At 42.4% G+C, this 15,597-nt stretch overlaps 1 long non-coding RNA gene across 1 annotated transcript; it reads left to right on the forward strand.

The window, feature by feature from the left end:
• The first annotated feature begins 373 nt into the window (after window positions 1-373).
• Window positions 374-13,574, forward strand: LOC127157876 (uncharacterized). The gene is made up of 3 exons (XR_007826010.1): window positions 374-480; window positions 13,077-13,205; window positions 13,363-13,574. It is a non-coding gene; the product is annotated as an uncharacterized LOC127157876 (long non-coding RNA).
• The last annotated feature ends 2,023 nt before the right edge of the window (window positions 13,575-15,597 follow it).

A 15,597-nucleotide genomic window follows, 5' to 3' on the forward strand; every position in this document is an offset into this window, starting at 1 on the left:
CACAGATCAAGCTGGTTCACATGACACTGGTTTCAGTCTGCTAAGTTTTCAACATTTGGAGCTATAAGCATTATAAAATTAAGAGTCGAAAAAATAAAATAACATTTCGGCCAAAAGGCACATCATCACCATAATTCACAAATCATGGAGAACCACATTCGGGATTATTTGCATGTTTATGACAGCGCGTTGTGTATTTATAGCCAAAAGAAATCCGAATATCAAACCGCAAACTATCTTTACTGCAGTGTGCCACTGACTGAAAGGCTTCAGGTCTCAGTTAAAACGACGTCGAGGAGCGTCTCGCTGCAGCCTGCGGTGGACATCTAACCCCGCCCACATCCAAGTGCGACGTCACAAACCACGCCCGTGTCCAAATACGTCACATTCATTCATTCATTGTGAAACAGGAAGAAGCATCGATAAGAAGATAATTCATATTGTTTGCTAACCGCTAAAAAGTAGTTGTTTGCCGTGTGGGTAAGTAAAAAATATATCTTTGGTCTTGACCATAACTAAAAACCTTGACAACTTTTAAGATTGTGTGCGTCGTTGTGTTCATGTACATAAACAACATAAATGGTACGCTTAGTATGTGTTTTAAACTTCACACAGACACGTTATTACTTAGCTAACAACAAATTTATATATATATATATATATATATATATATATATATATATATATATATATATATATATATATATTAACGTTATATGTGTGTGTGCGCGTGGGTTAGATGAGTGTTATGTGTTTGTGTTTTGGGGAACTGCACATTAATTCAGCATTAATTTTATGTGGTCGTAAGAACGTAAAAATCAGTGCACTGTCTGTATCTCTGTCTGTCTGTGTGTATACTGTACACAGGGCTCTCAAGTCTCACGCATTCACCGTGAGACACACGCATTTCAACCATTCACACGCTCTCACGCCACACCTTGTATTTCTCAGGCTGAGAAAAGGATAACTTTTCCCGCTCTATTTCTCCCACTCTGGTCTATGCATCCCTATCTCTGCTGAATCGTTTTTATTCCCTGTGGGGATAAAAACATCCCCCGCGAACCCGCTCCTAAGTCCCGTTCTCAATCAAATGATTCGCGATCCGACTGGAGCGCTTCGAAATCACTTGCGACGCAGTGTTTTACTGATTCGGAGTTTCAAAAAGCTCCGTTGATACTGTGTTCTTTGTTCGCTTTCTCTGTATAATTTATTCGTTGTTTGAAATGAAATCATTACAATTAATAGGGCTAACTTACAATGTTTTTTTAATAAATTGTGATCACGTTACACAGTTTCCATCGTATTAAAAACATTTCATGACATGACACTCATTATCTGGTACTTGCCTAATAAGACGGGTATATAATATGCGTTGTTAACAGATTACACTAACATTAGGTTACTTAGTTAGGCTATAGCTTTATTGGAGTTGGTTCAATCTCCGCCTATGTAGAGAGAAAAAAAGTTTTTTAAGGCAATTCCCCCTCTGTTTTTTATTTTATTTTATTTTTTTTTGTTTGTTTTTTTTCACAAATCGCACCCTCGGTAAATCTGATAAAAGACAAATTTATAAAATAAATTGTTTTATATATTTAAAAAAATTCAAACGTATCAGCATTGTTGGGAGGGTTATTTTGGAAATGCAATAGGTTACAGAAGTTACTCTATTTAAAATGTAATAAGTAGCATAATTATTTTAAGTGTTTTAAAAGTAATGTAACTGATTACATTTGATTACTCCTGTTCTGTGTCATAAACTCCTGAAACATTGGTGTCTCATATTTTAGAGTCTAGACCAGTCAATGCAATTTGGGAAATCAAATCTGTATGTGTGTGAATCGTTAACATTTAACTGTACATTGTTTCTCACTAACTGTAACAGATTTTATTTTGTTATTAAATTACATAATTCCATTACTAGTTGGTGTAGTTAAGTTTGAGCCCCTACCACTGTCATCAAGGCATCAAAATGTGCAAAAAACTTAAAAAAATGTTATTTATTTGTAAACTTAAAAAAATGTTATTTGTAAGTTTAAATGTATAGGTCTACTCTCTCTCTCTCACACACACACACACAGCTTGACATAGGCTACATGCTCAGGGCAAGTTCTGCAATCCTATTGTATGTGTACAGTATGTACATTGAGCACTGCAGGTAAATTGGCTTGTTTGGGGCTAACTTTCTTTTTATTTTTTAATATATTTGCGTTTTTGAAATATACAAAACATTTTATTTTATTTGTATGAATTTGACTTTTATCAGATTTACCAGTTGTTATAATTTCTATTTTGTGCTGGTTAATTTTGAACAATAGATAAAATTCTTCTAGCAAAAACTTGAGAGAATTGCGTGGGGCCAAGGGGCCACTGCTGCAAAATAGGCTCCTCCCCTGATAGTAATCTCACTCCAAACTTTTTTTCCAAAACTTGAGAGCCCTGCTGTACGTGTGTGTACGTCTGTGTGCAGTGTTGCCAGATCGAGTTGATGATTTCCAGCCCAAAAGCTCACCAAAACCCGCCCACTTCAACAAAAACCAGCCCAAAATTTTTACTGCCAAAATAATGTGATGGAATTTTATTGCCATGTCAATCAAGGTTGATAAGGACCATTTTTATCTCCTTAAAAAAAATAAAGATGACAAAATAAAATAAAGATAAATCAGTTTCACAGGAATATGGTTCAAAACAAGGCAAATGCATTAAAGGGAGTCAGAAAATATGCTTAAAATGCCCAGAAATATTTTAATAATAATAATAACAATTAACAACAATAATGTGCTTACCGTTGTCTTGTGCTTTATCTTCAGACAGAACTACAGCACGTATTTCATAAAGTACACATTTTAGAACATCATTGTAACGCCAAGCCAGCAGAGGGAGCCCTCAGCCCAGGACTGCCTGCATGCTCCCTCTGCTGCTTCTACTGCTACTTCCTGTTTGGCAGTATTTAAGGACTCACCATGTGCTCACATCTTTGTGAAGTATTGCCAGTGTAACCTGCCTTACTGAGCGTTGTATATTACTCTGTTGGATTACCTGTTGCTGTTTTGCTTTGTCTCTGGATTACTGAGTTTCGGATCACCCTTGTTTGGATTGTTTGCCGGTGTGGACTGCTTTCAAGGTTTGACCCCGTATATGCCTTATGACTATCGCTCTCTGGATTACCCCTGTTGTTACGTTTGCTGGATTGGACTGATTACTTGGTATTTGACCCACTGCTTGTATAAACTCTCTGCTGCTTGGACCACGTTTGTGTTGTATGTTATTGGACTGCTTTCCGGTGTTGACCCTCTGCCTGCTTTGTGTTAATAAACTTCCGCATATGGTTTCAACCTCCGCCTCAGCGTCCTCGTTACAGAATACTTCGCCTCCCCTGAATCCAGCGGAAGTTACGACATACACAACCAAAATCATGAACCCAGCAGTATCTCGTCTCATCTGCCTTCGTCAAGGCGACCGGGCCATAGAGGATTATGTTGAGGATTTTTGTGGACTGTGTCATTTTAATGATGTGGCTCTAAAGAACTTTTTTCGTTTTGGATTGAACAAGCCCCTTAGTTCGAGTCTGCCAGGGGGGAAAATTTGTTGGTCACTAGAGGAATATATCGATCATGCCCTGCTCCTAAGCGGATCACCATACACTGTTGGGATTGCGGACGAGGGACCCCGCAATCCCGCAGTAACCACCACACCACAGCCTGTTCAAGCCACATCCACCAAGCCAAAGCCTGCTCACGCCAAGCCTGCCGCTCCAGGGCCTGCTCACGCCAAGCCTGCCGCTCCAGGGCCTGCACGCCAAGCCTGCCGCTCCAGGGCCTGCTCACGCCAGGGCCTGCCGCTCCAGGGCCTGCTCACGCCAAGCCTGCCGCTCCAGGGCCTGCTCACGCCAAGCCTGCCGCTCCAGGGCCTGCTCACGCCAAGCCTGCCGCTCCAGGGCCTGCTCACGCCAAGCCTGCCGCAAGAGGAATTTATAAAATAAATTGTTTTATATATTTAAAAAAATTCAAACGTATCAGCATTGTTGGGAAGGTTATTTTGAAATGCAATAGGTTACAGAAGTTACTCTATTTAAAATGTAATAAGTAGCATAATTATTTTAAGTGTTTTAAAAGTAATGTAACTGATTACATTTGATTACTCCTGTTCTGTGTCATAAACTCCTGAAACATTGGTGTCTCATATTTTAGAGTCTAGACCAGTCAATGCAATTTGGGAAATCAAATCTGTATGTGTGTGAATCGTTAACATTTAACTGTACATTGTTTCTCACTAACTGTAACAGATTTTATTTTGTTATTAAATTACATAATTCCATTACTAGTTGGTGTAGTTAAGTTTGAGCCCCTACCACTGTCATCAAGGCATCAAAATGTGCAAAAACTTAAAAAATGTTATTTATTTGTAAACTTAAAAATGTTATTTGTAAGTTTAAATTATAGGTCTACTCTCTCTCTCTCACACACACACACACAGCTTGACATAGGCTACATGCTCAGGGCAAGTTCTGCAATCCTATTGTATGTGTACAGTATGTACATTGAGCACTGCAGGTAAATTGGCTTGTTTGGGGCTAACTTTCTTTTTATTTTTTAATATATTTGCGTTTTTGAAATATACAAAACATTTTATTTTATTTGTATGAATTTGACTTTTATCAGATTTACCAGTTGTTATAATTTCTATTTTGTGCTGGTTAATTTTGAACAATAGATAAAATTCTTCTAGCAAAAACTTGAGAGAATTGCGTGGGGCCAAGGGGCCACTGCTGCAAAATAGGCTCCTCCCCTGATAGTAATCTCACTCCAAACTTTTTCCAAAACTTGAGAGCCCTGCTGTACGTGTGTGTACGTCTGTGTGCAGTGTTGCCAGATCGAGTTGATGATTTCCAGCCCAAAAGCTCACCAAAACCCGCCCACTTCAACAAAAACCAGCCCAAGGACCATTTTTATCTCCTTAAAAAAAATAAAGATGACAAAATAAAATAAAGATAAATCAGTTTCACAGGAATATGGTTCAAAACAAGGCAAATGCATTAAAGGGAGTCAGAAAATATGCTTAAAATGCCCAGAAATATTTTAATAATAATAATAACAATTAACAACAATAATGTGCTTACCGTTGTCTTGTGCTTTATCTTCAGACAGAACTACAGCACGTATTTCATAAAGTACACATTTTAGAACATCATTGTAACGCCAAGCCAGCAGAGGGAGCCCTCAGCCCAGGACTGCCTGCATGCTCCCTCTGCTGCTTCTACTGCTACTTCCTGTTTGGCAGTATTTAAGGACTCACCATGTGCTCACATCTTTGTGAAGTATTGCCAGTGTAACCTGCCTTACTGAGCGTTGTATATTACTCTGTTGGATTACCTGTTGCTGTTTTGCTTTGTCTCTGGATTACTGAGTTTCGGATCACCCTTGTTTGGATTGTTTGCCGGTGTGGACTGCTTTCAAGGTTTGACCCCGTATATGCCTTATGACTATCGCTCTCTGGATTACCCCTGTTGTTACGTTTGCTGGATTGGACTGATTACTTGGTATTTGACCCACTGCTTGTATAAACTCTCTGCTGCTTGGACCACGTTTGTGTTGTATGTTATTGGACTGCTTTCCGGTGTTGACCCTCTGCCTGCTTTGTGTTAATAAACTTCCGCATATGGTTTCAACCTCCGCCTCAGCGTCCCTCGTTACAGAATACTTCGCCTCCCCTGAATCCAGCGGAAGTTACGACATACACAACCAAAATCATGAACCCAGCAGTATCTCGTCTCATCTGCCTTCGTCAAGGCGACCGGGCCATAGAGGATTATGTTGAGGATTTTTGTGGACTGTGTCATTTTAATGATGTGGCTCTAAAGAACTTTTTTCGTTTTGGATTGAACAAGCCCCTTAGTTCGAGTCTGCCAGGGGGGAAAATTTGTTGGTCACTAGAGGAATATATCGATCATGCCCTGCTCCTAAGCGGATCACCATACACTGTTGGGATTGCGGACGAGGGACCCCGCAATCCCGCAGTAACCACCACACCACAGCCTGTTCAAGCCACATCCACCAAGCCAAAGCCTGCTCACGCCAAGCCTGCCCTCCAGGGCCTGCTCACGCCAAGCCTGCCGCTCCAGGGCCTGCTCACGCCAAGCCTGCCGCTCCAGGGCCTGCTCACGCCAAGCCTGCCGCTCCAGGGCCTGCTCACGCCAAGCCTGCCGCTCCAGGGCCTGCTCACGCCAAGCCTGCCGCTCCAGGGCCTGCTCACGCCAAGCCTGCCGCTCCAGGGCCTGCTCACGCCAAGCCTGCCGCTCCAGGGCCTGCTCACGCCAGCCTGCCGCTCCAGGGCCTGCTCACGCCACGCCTGCCGCTCCAGGGCCTGCTCACGCCACGCCTGCTACTCCCGAGCCAGTCCACAAGATGGCCGCCATTCCAGAGCCAGTCCACAAGATGGCCGCCATTCCAGAGCCAGTCCACAAGATGGCCGCCATTCCAGAGCCAGTCCACAAGATGGCCGCCATTCCAGAGCCAGTCCACAAGATGGCCGCCAACCCCAAACCTGTTCACAAGATGGCCGCCATCTCAGAGCCACTCCACAAAATAATCGCTGTTTCCAAGCCACGTCTCACGATGGCCCATGTACTGGACTCACCCCTAATGGCTGTATGGGCAGCTAAAATGGCAGCTACCCCTGATCCAGGTCAAGTTGCAGCTGTATCAAGTCAAGTCACGGCTGTGTTTCCTGAGTCAAGTAAGGTCACAGCTGCCACCCCGAGCCAAGTAAGATTACAGCTACTGTTCCTGTACCAAGTCAAGCTCAGAGCTGCAGAACCAAGTCAAGCTGCAGAACCAAGTCAAGCTGCAGAACCAAGTCAAGCTGCAGAACCAAGTCAAGCTACAGAACCAAGTCAAGCTACAGAACCAAGTCAAGCTACAGAACCAAGTCAAGCTACAGAACCAAGTCAAGCTACAGAACCAAGTCAAGCTACAGAACCAAGTCAAGCTACAGAACCAAGTCAAGCTACAGAACCAAGTCAAGCTACAGAACCAAGTCAAGCTACAGAACCAAGTCAAGCTACAGAACCAAGTCAAGCTACAGAACCAAGTCAAGCTACAGAACCAAGTCAAGCTACAGAACCAAGTCAAGCTACAGAACCAAGTCAAGCTACAGAACCAAGTCAAGCTACAGAACCAAGTCAAGCTACAGAACCAAGTCAAGCTACAGTTGCTGCTCCAGGGTCAAAAGCTTCCAAGACCAGTCGAGTTTCAGGGTCAAGTCAAGTTTCCAAGTCCAGTCAGGCTTCCAAGTCAAGCCCAGTTCCAGGGTCAAGTCCAGCTACAGAGCCCGGTCAAGCAACAGAGTCAAGTCAAGCCAAAGCTGCTGTTTTCTGTGAGTCAAGCAAGGCCACAGCTGTTCCCCATGAACCAAGCCAAGTCACAGCTGTGTTCCACGGGCCAAGCCAAGATACAGCTGTTGTTCCCCACGAGTCAAGCCAAGTCACAGCTGTGTTCCCCACGAGTCAAGCCAAGTCACAGCTGTGTTCCCCACGAGTCAAGCCAAGTCACAGCTGTGTTCCCCACGAGTCAAGCCAAGTCACAGCTGTGTTCCCCACGAGTCAAGCCAAGTCACAGCTGTGTTCCCCACGAGTCAAGCCAAGTCACAGCTGTGTTCCCCACGAGTCAAGCCAAGTCACAGCTGTGTTCCCCACTGAGTCAAGCCAAGTCACAGCTGTGTTCCCCACGAGTCAAGCCAAGTCACAGCTGTGCCCCACGAGTCAAGCCAAGTCACAGCTGTGCCCCACGAGTCAAGCCAAGTCACAGCTGTGCCCCACGAGTCAAGCCAAGTCACAGCTGTGCCCCACGAGTCAAGCCAAGTCACAGCTGTGCCCCACGAGTCAAGCCATGTTGTTCCTGAGTCAAGTCACGTTACAGCAGATCTTCACAAGCCAAGTCAAATTGCTGCTGTCTTCCCTGAGCTAAGCCACGCCACGGTTGTTCTTCATGAGCCAAGTCAAGTTGCTGCTATTCTCCCTGAGCCAAGTCAAGTCACAGTTGACCTTCACAAGCCAAGTCAAGTCACAGCTGGACTGCACAAGCCAGGTCAAGTCACCGCCGTTCTTCCCGACTCAAGTCCGGCCACGGCAGGCCTCCCTGAGTCAAGTCCGGCCACGGCAGGCCTCCCTGAGTCAAGTCCGGCCATGGCAGGCCTCCCTGAGTCAAGGCAAAAAGCTATTATCCTACCTAAACCTCACCAGGTCCCTTCTAACCTTCTCAATCCACCTCACATATCTGCTGACCCAAGCCACGCAGAGCCCACGCTCCCAAGCCACGCAGAGCCCACATTCACAAGCCACAAGCCCACAGCATCAGCACCCACAAGGTCAACAGACACCCCACTAGCTACTGTGCTGCCTGTAATGGCCATAGCCATTTTCAGTGTGTGGGCTGCACACTGTGCTCCAGAGGCCTCGTCTGTCCACAAGTCTGCTCCTGAAGCCTCGTCTGTCCACGAACCTGCTCTAGAGGCCACGCCTGTCCACAAGTCTACGACAGAGGCCTCCTCTGTCTATGAGTCTGCGCCCATGCCCCCAGAAGTGGCAGCTCCGGCTGCAGAATCTCCTCAAGGGGCAGCGTTTCCCCACGGACTCTCTGCCTGTCCGGTCACGGCCATGAAGGCCATTTATAATTGCCCTGCCACACCTGCCCAAGCATCTGCGCCCATGCCCCCAGAGGTGTCAGCGCAAGCTGTAGATCCTCCTATGGGGGCGGCGTCCTATCATGAACTCTCTGCCCGTCATGTCACAGTCACAAAGGCCTACGATGAACTCTCTGCCCGTCATGTCACAGTCACAAAGGCCTACGATGAACTCTCTGCCTGTCATGTCATAGCCAAGAAGGCCTATTATGAACTCTCTGCCCGCCATGTCATCAATCAAGAAGGCCAAAGAAATCATTCATGTACTCCCCGCTCTACCTGCCTCGCCATGGCTCCTTGCTCTGCCTGCCTCGCCACGGCTCCCTGCTCTGCCTGCTCTGCCTGTGTCGCCATGGCTCCCAGCTCTACCTGCTCTGCCTGTGTCGCCATGGCTCCCAGCTCTACCTGCTCTGCCTGTGTCGCCATGGCTCCCAGCTCTACCTGCTCTGCCTGCCCCACCATGGTTCCCTACTCTGTCATTGCTCCGCGGCCCAGGCGCGTCAATGTTTCATGGTCTGCTGTCGCTCCACGGCCCAGGTCCTCCAGGTTTCCACTGTCTGCCACAGCTCCACAGCCCAGGTCCTCCAGGTTTCCACTGTCTGCCACAGCACCACGGCCCAGGACCTCCAGGGTTCCACTGTCTGCCACAGCTCCACGGCCCAGGTCCTCCAGTGCTTCACTGTCTGTCCCTGCTCCATGATCCAGGCCCACCTGCTCTACATGGACCTGGCCCTCCGTCCCACCCCCTGTTTTGCCTCTGTTCCCCCACCCACCTGGACTGTTGTTTGAGCGCCAGGAGTCGCTCCTAGGGGGGGGGATTCTGTAACGCCAAGCCAGCAGAGGGAGCCCTCAGCCCAGGACTGCCTGCATGCTCCCTCTGCTGCTTCTACTGCTACTTCCTGTTTGGCAGTATTTAAGGACTCACCATGTGCTCACACCTTTGCGAAGTATTGCCAGTGTAACCTGCCTTACTGAGCGTTGTATATTACTCTGTTGGATTACCTGTTGCTGTTTTGCTTTGTCTCTGGATTACTGAGTTACGGATCACCCTTGTTTGGATTGTTTGCCGGTGTGGACTGCTTTCAAGGTTTGACCCCATATATGCCTCATGACTATCGCTCTCTGGATTACCCCTGTTGTTACGTTTGCTGGATTGGACTGATTACTTGGTATTTGACCCACTGCCTGTATAAACTCTCTGCTGCTTGGACCACGTTTGTGTTGTATGTTATTGGACTGCTTTCCGGTGTTGACCCTCTGCCTGCTTTGTGTTAATAAACTTCCGCATATGGTTTCAACCTCCGCCTCAGCGTCCCTCGTTACAATCATGCAGAACTTTGCACAGTTAAAACTGTTCAAGTCCAGCAGCTGTCAATGCCAAGTATACCAGAGTAGTCTGGACTGTTTAAAAGATGTTCTGATGCAGGACAGCATCGTATAGTCCCCATATTCAGTTCTGATTTTTATTAAATCATTCAACTAGAGGTCGACCGATATTGGATTTTACCGATATCGATAACTAGGTTGGACCACACTGGCCGATACCGATTAATCGACCGATAGTTTTTAAAAAAAAAAATGTCACGACCTCACCAGTCTAGGTTGGAGAGGCCGGTGACAAGGAAAATAAAGAGAGGTAAATTTGAGATCGACAACACTCTTTCTCCTGTCCCAGCTCACAATGATTACGAAACAACACGATTTTTGATAAGTTTTCACAAAATTTATTATAACAAAATCAAAAATTGGAAGCATATCTCTTCGGAAGGGGATCAAGGCCAACAAAACAAACAAAAGGAAAACTAAACTAAGGAGTTAGGACTAAATTACCTATCAAAAACAAAATCTCAAAAGAAATACAGGAGCAGCCTTCCCTGACTCCTTAACTCACCAAAACCAGGAGAAAAAGTTTACACCAAAAAAAAAAGGCAATCCCCAACCTACTTGCTTCAAAAAAAGGAACGAAAGATTATTTACAAATAACGAATAAACAAAAGAAACAACGAATAACTGATTACAAACTTAAAATGTACCATTGCAAGATACAGGGGAAACAAGTCTTTCTTTCAATGTAGGCGCAACCTACTCACACAGAAATTCAACCAGGTTTTCGCAACAACGTTATTGGCAATTCGGTACATTCAAAAGACAAAGAAAAGTGCTGTCTGGGGCAGGAGACAGAGGACGAAAACGACGGAACTTCAGCATGCGCTCTCAACAGACGCTTCCATACTGCTCTGCTTCCCCGTATTCAAACGCTCCCGCTTGCTGCGCAATTTCCTGCAGCTGGTTCCAATCAAGCGCTGCCAGTAGGAGAGAGAGGGGAGAGAGAGAAAGAGGGAGAGAGAGAAACTGCGTACAATGCATTGCACGCAATACAACAACAACAACAACAACAACAACCATCATGAGTACAAAAAAAAATATATATATATATATACATATATATATATACGTCCTATGACGTAACAAAAAGGATACTGAACGGAAAATAAATAGTGCTCCACTAAAAAAAAAAAAAAAGTAGCCTACTGAACCATACTTTGTAAATGAATACAAATATTAATATTAATTATACATTGATCATTACAGTTAGTTCATTGTTCATTAATGTTAACAAAAGCAGCAATTTTTTTAAAAATACATCAGTGAATGCTGAAATTAACACACTCTAACAAGGAACAATACTTCTATTCTACAGCTTTTATCAATCTTAATGTTACAAATGGACTCATATTGTCAAGTGCTACCATTACATCAACAATCAAGCTAAAGATGTCCATCTTTAAATATCTACACAAAGGCCACAGTACTGAAATTGCATACATATGGATATTGTGTACTTTCACTATTTAACTGCTTCTATTCTAGAACATTTGTGGTTATCTAATCAAAATATAAAATATGTTAGTCACACAACGGGCAAAAGTACAGCACCGCGTCTAGAAGAACTCGCAGCTATCCAGTATCACACACTGGGCACGTCGCATTCAATTCAAGCGGCGGTCTACAAGACTTTATTTGATCATCAAACGGGCAAAAGTATACTGCTGTCCTTTCTCTACTAATGCAGCATCTAGTCAACAAATTCATGGCTTAGTAATGACATGAAAACATGCACTACAGTACACACCGTTTCGTTGTCCATGTTTTAAATCCGTCTTTAAAGTGTCCCGCTCTGTGCAGCGCGCAGTGTCACGCGTCTAAGCAAACAGCACGTGCTGTCAGTGATTTCCGCCACTAGAGGCCGCTCTTGTGCTGTATAACAAAGACTATAGGGACTTTGTTGTATAATGACGACATTCTCAGCCACTCCAGCAAAGGACCCAACCTGGAAAAAACTATCGGCATGGATTTTTGCCGATAACCGATAGTTCCGCCAATCAACTATCGGTGCCGATTAATCGGCAAAACCGATACATCGGTCGACCTCTACATTCAACTGTTCTCTTATTTCAGTTACAATTATACTTAGAAATCTTATATTCATCTCTCACTACATGTAATCCACGTTGTGAGATTTAAGTCATTCTAAAACTTTTTATCGTGTAACTTATATTTAGGCCACTTTGCCATCGCAATCACTTAAATAAAATGAATGAATGAATATATAGCTGCACATTCAAAATCTTTCCCTTTATAGCGCCAAAACCCCGTCACTCACAAGTCATCACATCTCACCAACATAAAATATGGTAAATTGATTGACAGGTCTCTGTTAAATGATGTTGATGACTGCACTACACATTTTTTTACTGTGATACTTTGAGCTCAAACATATTAAAATAACATGACTAAAGATAAAAGCGAAGAAAAAAAGCAGCTGATTGGGTGGCTTTTAATTGTTTTAAAGCAGCCCAAATTTTGTCTACCCGCCCAATGCGTTATTCTCCGGTCCAAGCCGATCAAAAGAAGCCCAATTGGGCGGCAACCCGCCCAATCTGACAACACTGTCTGTGTGTGTGTATACATACATAGGTGTGTGTACACACACACACACACACACAAATACATGTATACATACATGTGTGAATAGATAGATAGTGCACTATCTATTCTATCTACGTCTTATGACACAAAGTGAATGCTGAAACAATGTGCATTTTTTTATACCCTGACCCCCACACAATACAGTCATCTCACCCACTCAGACACACTTCATCCCTCTCACACATATATACTTACCTGCCCCCCCACACAAAACACTCACATACATGACATCTTTAATGATAAACATTGATCACAGTACCCATGCACAGTAAATCAGTAGAGTAACCGCATCAGTTCACGTCTTGCTGGATAATTCTGTGTACGTCACAAATTATCTTTGTATTCTTCTATATTAATGGAAGGATCACATAACGTCTGTCAATGTTTTTGTGCATTCTACACATTTTCAGTCCAAGCCTGATGCAGGGCAGTTCTGCTGGGTCGAGGGGTCCCTGCTGCAGTTTTACCAGTAAAGAAAATGACTCATTACAATTCACTTGGAGGACCACATAAGCCATGCAATGGTGCATGGAGGTATGGTGAGAGCATTTCTCTAGATATTGATATAGATAAATAAATATATAAATCATACATATGTTTGTATGTAGAAGGATGAGGTAGCCTAAATAATGAGGTAAATACTTTTTAGTGGACACATATACCTTCCAACACATATGTATTCTCTATTTTTATCAGGAGCACCAAGAGGACATAAAGTGGAAGTTACCAAAGGTCCATCATGGTGCTGGAAACAGAGTCGCTGTGAGTTATTCTGTGGGGTGGTGAAAGGTCCTGCCTTTCTACAGATGGACAGTAAAAATCAACAGAATGCCATCAAAGACTACTGCGGGGAGAATAGGATGAAGCAAGAGAAGTCTTTTTATTCATCTTTGAGTATCTGGAGGAGCTGGACACATTCATATCAAATTGTCTTGATGAACAAGGCCTCGTGCCATGTCCTGTGAATAATCTTTCAGAGCAAGGAATCGCTCTGTGTAGCCTATGTATGTAGGTATGTGTACTGCATAACAAGAACTGTTTGTCTGATCAATCAACTGTTCATTCAACTGCTCAGACCTGTGATATTTGAAACATATATTTTGTTAAACACAATCAGTCAGAAGTTTTTGAACAGTAAGATTTTTAATGTTTTTTTTAAAGAAGTCTCTTCTGCCCACCAGGCCTGGATTTATTTGATCCAAAGTATAGCAAAAACAGTAACATTTAAAAATATTTTTACAATTTAATATAGATCTTTTTCTATTTGAAACAGTTTTCTATATTTCTGTTAAAATGTAATTAATTCCATTGATTTCAAATATGACATTTAGCATTACTCCAGTCACATGATCCTTCAGAAATCATTCTATATTCTAATTTGCTGCTTGGTATTATTATTATTACTATTATTATTAAGTTGAAAACAGCTGAGTAGATTTTTTTTCAGGTTTCTTTGATGAATAGAAAGTTCAGAAGCATTTATCTGAAATAGAAATATTTATCATCACTTATCTTTATCAGCATTTATCTGAAATAGAAATGTCTTTATCATCACTTTTGTTCAATCTAAAGCATCCTTGATAAATAAAAGTATTAATTTCTATAATCTATTAATTCTATAATAATGTGTATATATACACGCACACTGACTTCAAGCTTTTGAATGGTATAGTGTATATGTTACAAAAGCCTTTTTATTTCAGATAAATGCTGATCTTTGGATCTTTCTATTTATCAAAGAATCCAGAAAAAAATTTACTCAACTGCTTTAAATATTGATGATAATCAGAAATGTTTCTTGAGCAGCAAATCAGCATATTAGAACGATTTCTGAAGGATCAAGTGACACAAAAGACAGTAATGATGTAATGATGCTGAAAATTTAGCTTTGATCACAGAAATATATTACACTTTAAAATATATTTAAATAGAATAAATTTTGTGTTATTGTGGATCAAATAAATGCAGGCTTGGTGAGCAGAAGACTCTTTTAAAAAAAAAAAAAAAAAATCTTACTGTTCAAACACTTTTGGCTGGTGTATATTTTTGTAACATTCTAAATTGAATTATTTTTTGTAAAACACTAAATATAAAGTGCCCAAAGAAGTAATGTATGAGTAATGTGTAGAGAAGTAATGTGTCTTTTTATTCATCTTTAAGTATGTGGAGGACCTGGACAAATTTCATATCAAGTTGTGATGAACAAGGCCTGAAGGTCAATGTCATGTTTAAACTATCAAAGCAATCAACCTCTATTTAGCCTATGGATGTGTAATCTACTGCATATGGAGAACTGTTGATTCTGTCATTTAAATGTTAACACTTTATGATAAGTGGAACACTTTTTAAAAAAAAAATAACTGACAATTATACAATACCAACTTTTACAATAATTTTACATACTTTTACAATACCAAATTCGAACTGTCCCCTTTAAACATTACATTACGTTTAAAATTTGCCTAAAATTGATCGTAATAAATGTGAATTTATCTCATTACATAAATGAACAAGGTAAGGTTTAAAGGTTTTTATTAACAATTAGCCTAATGTAGTCAATGCAAGCGTATTACAGGCTGTCATGATGACGAAATCAGCTCCGTATATTAGACATATTAAATATATTAGATTTAAGTTGTGCCATTTTAGCCTAGACATCCTTTACACAAATAAGAAAACGTGTATTAGCTAAGAGTAAACAAATAAATACTCACGAAAAACAAAACAAATCAAACCAACCAGTAAACTTTAAAACACAGGACCTCACGGTGGGAATTCAAATTCTTCAAAAGATAAGTGAAGTGATGTACAGCCGCCACTTAAGTCCCTTCGCTTGCAGCGAGTCAAGCCACCGCCCAGCTGATTCTTTGAGTGCAAATGCCGAGACGAATCCACTGATACAAAACGAAACACAACCGGTCCGACGGCGCG

This window comes from Labeo rohita, unplaced genomic scaffold (genome assembly GCF_022985175.1).
Source record: "Labeo rohita strain BAU-BD-2019 unplaced genomic scaffold, IGBB_LRoh.1.0 scaffold_1225, whole genome shotgun sequence".
Taxonomy (NCBI): Eukaryota; Metazoa; Chordata; class Actinopteri; order Cypriniformes; family Cyprinidae; genus Labeo; species Labeo rohita.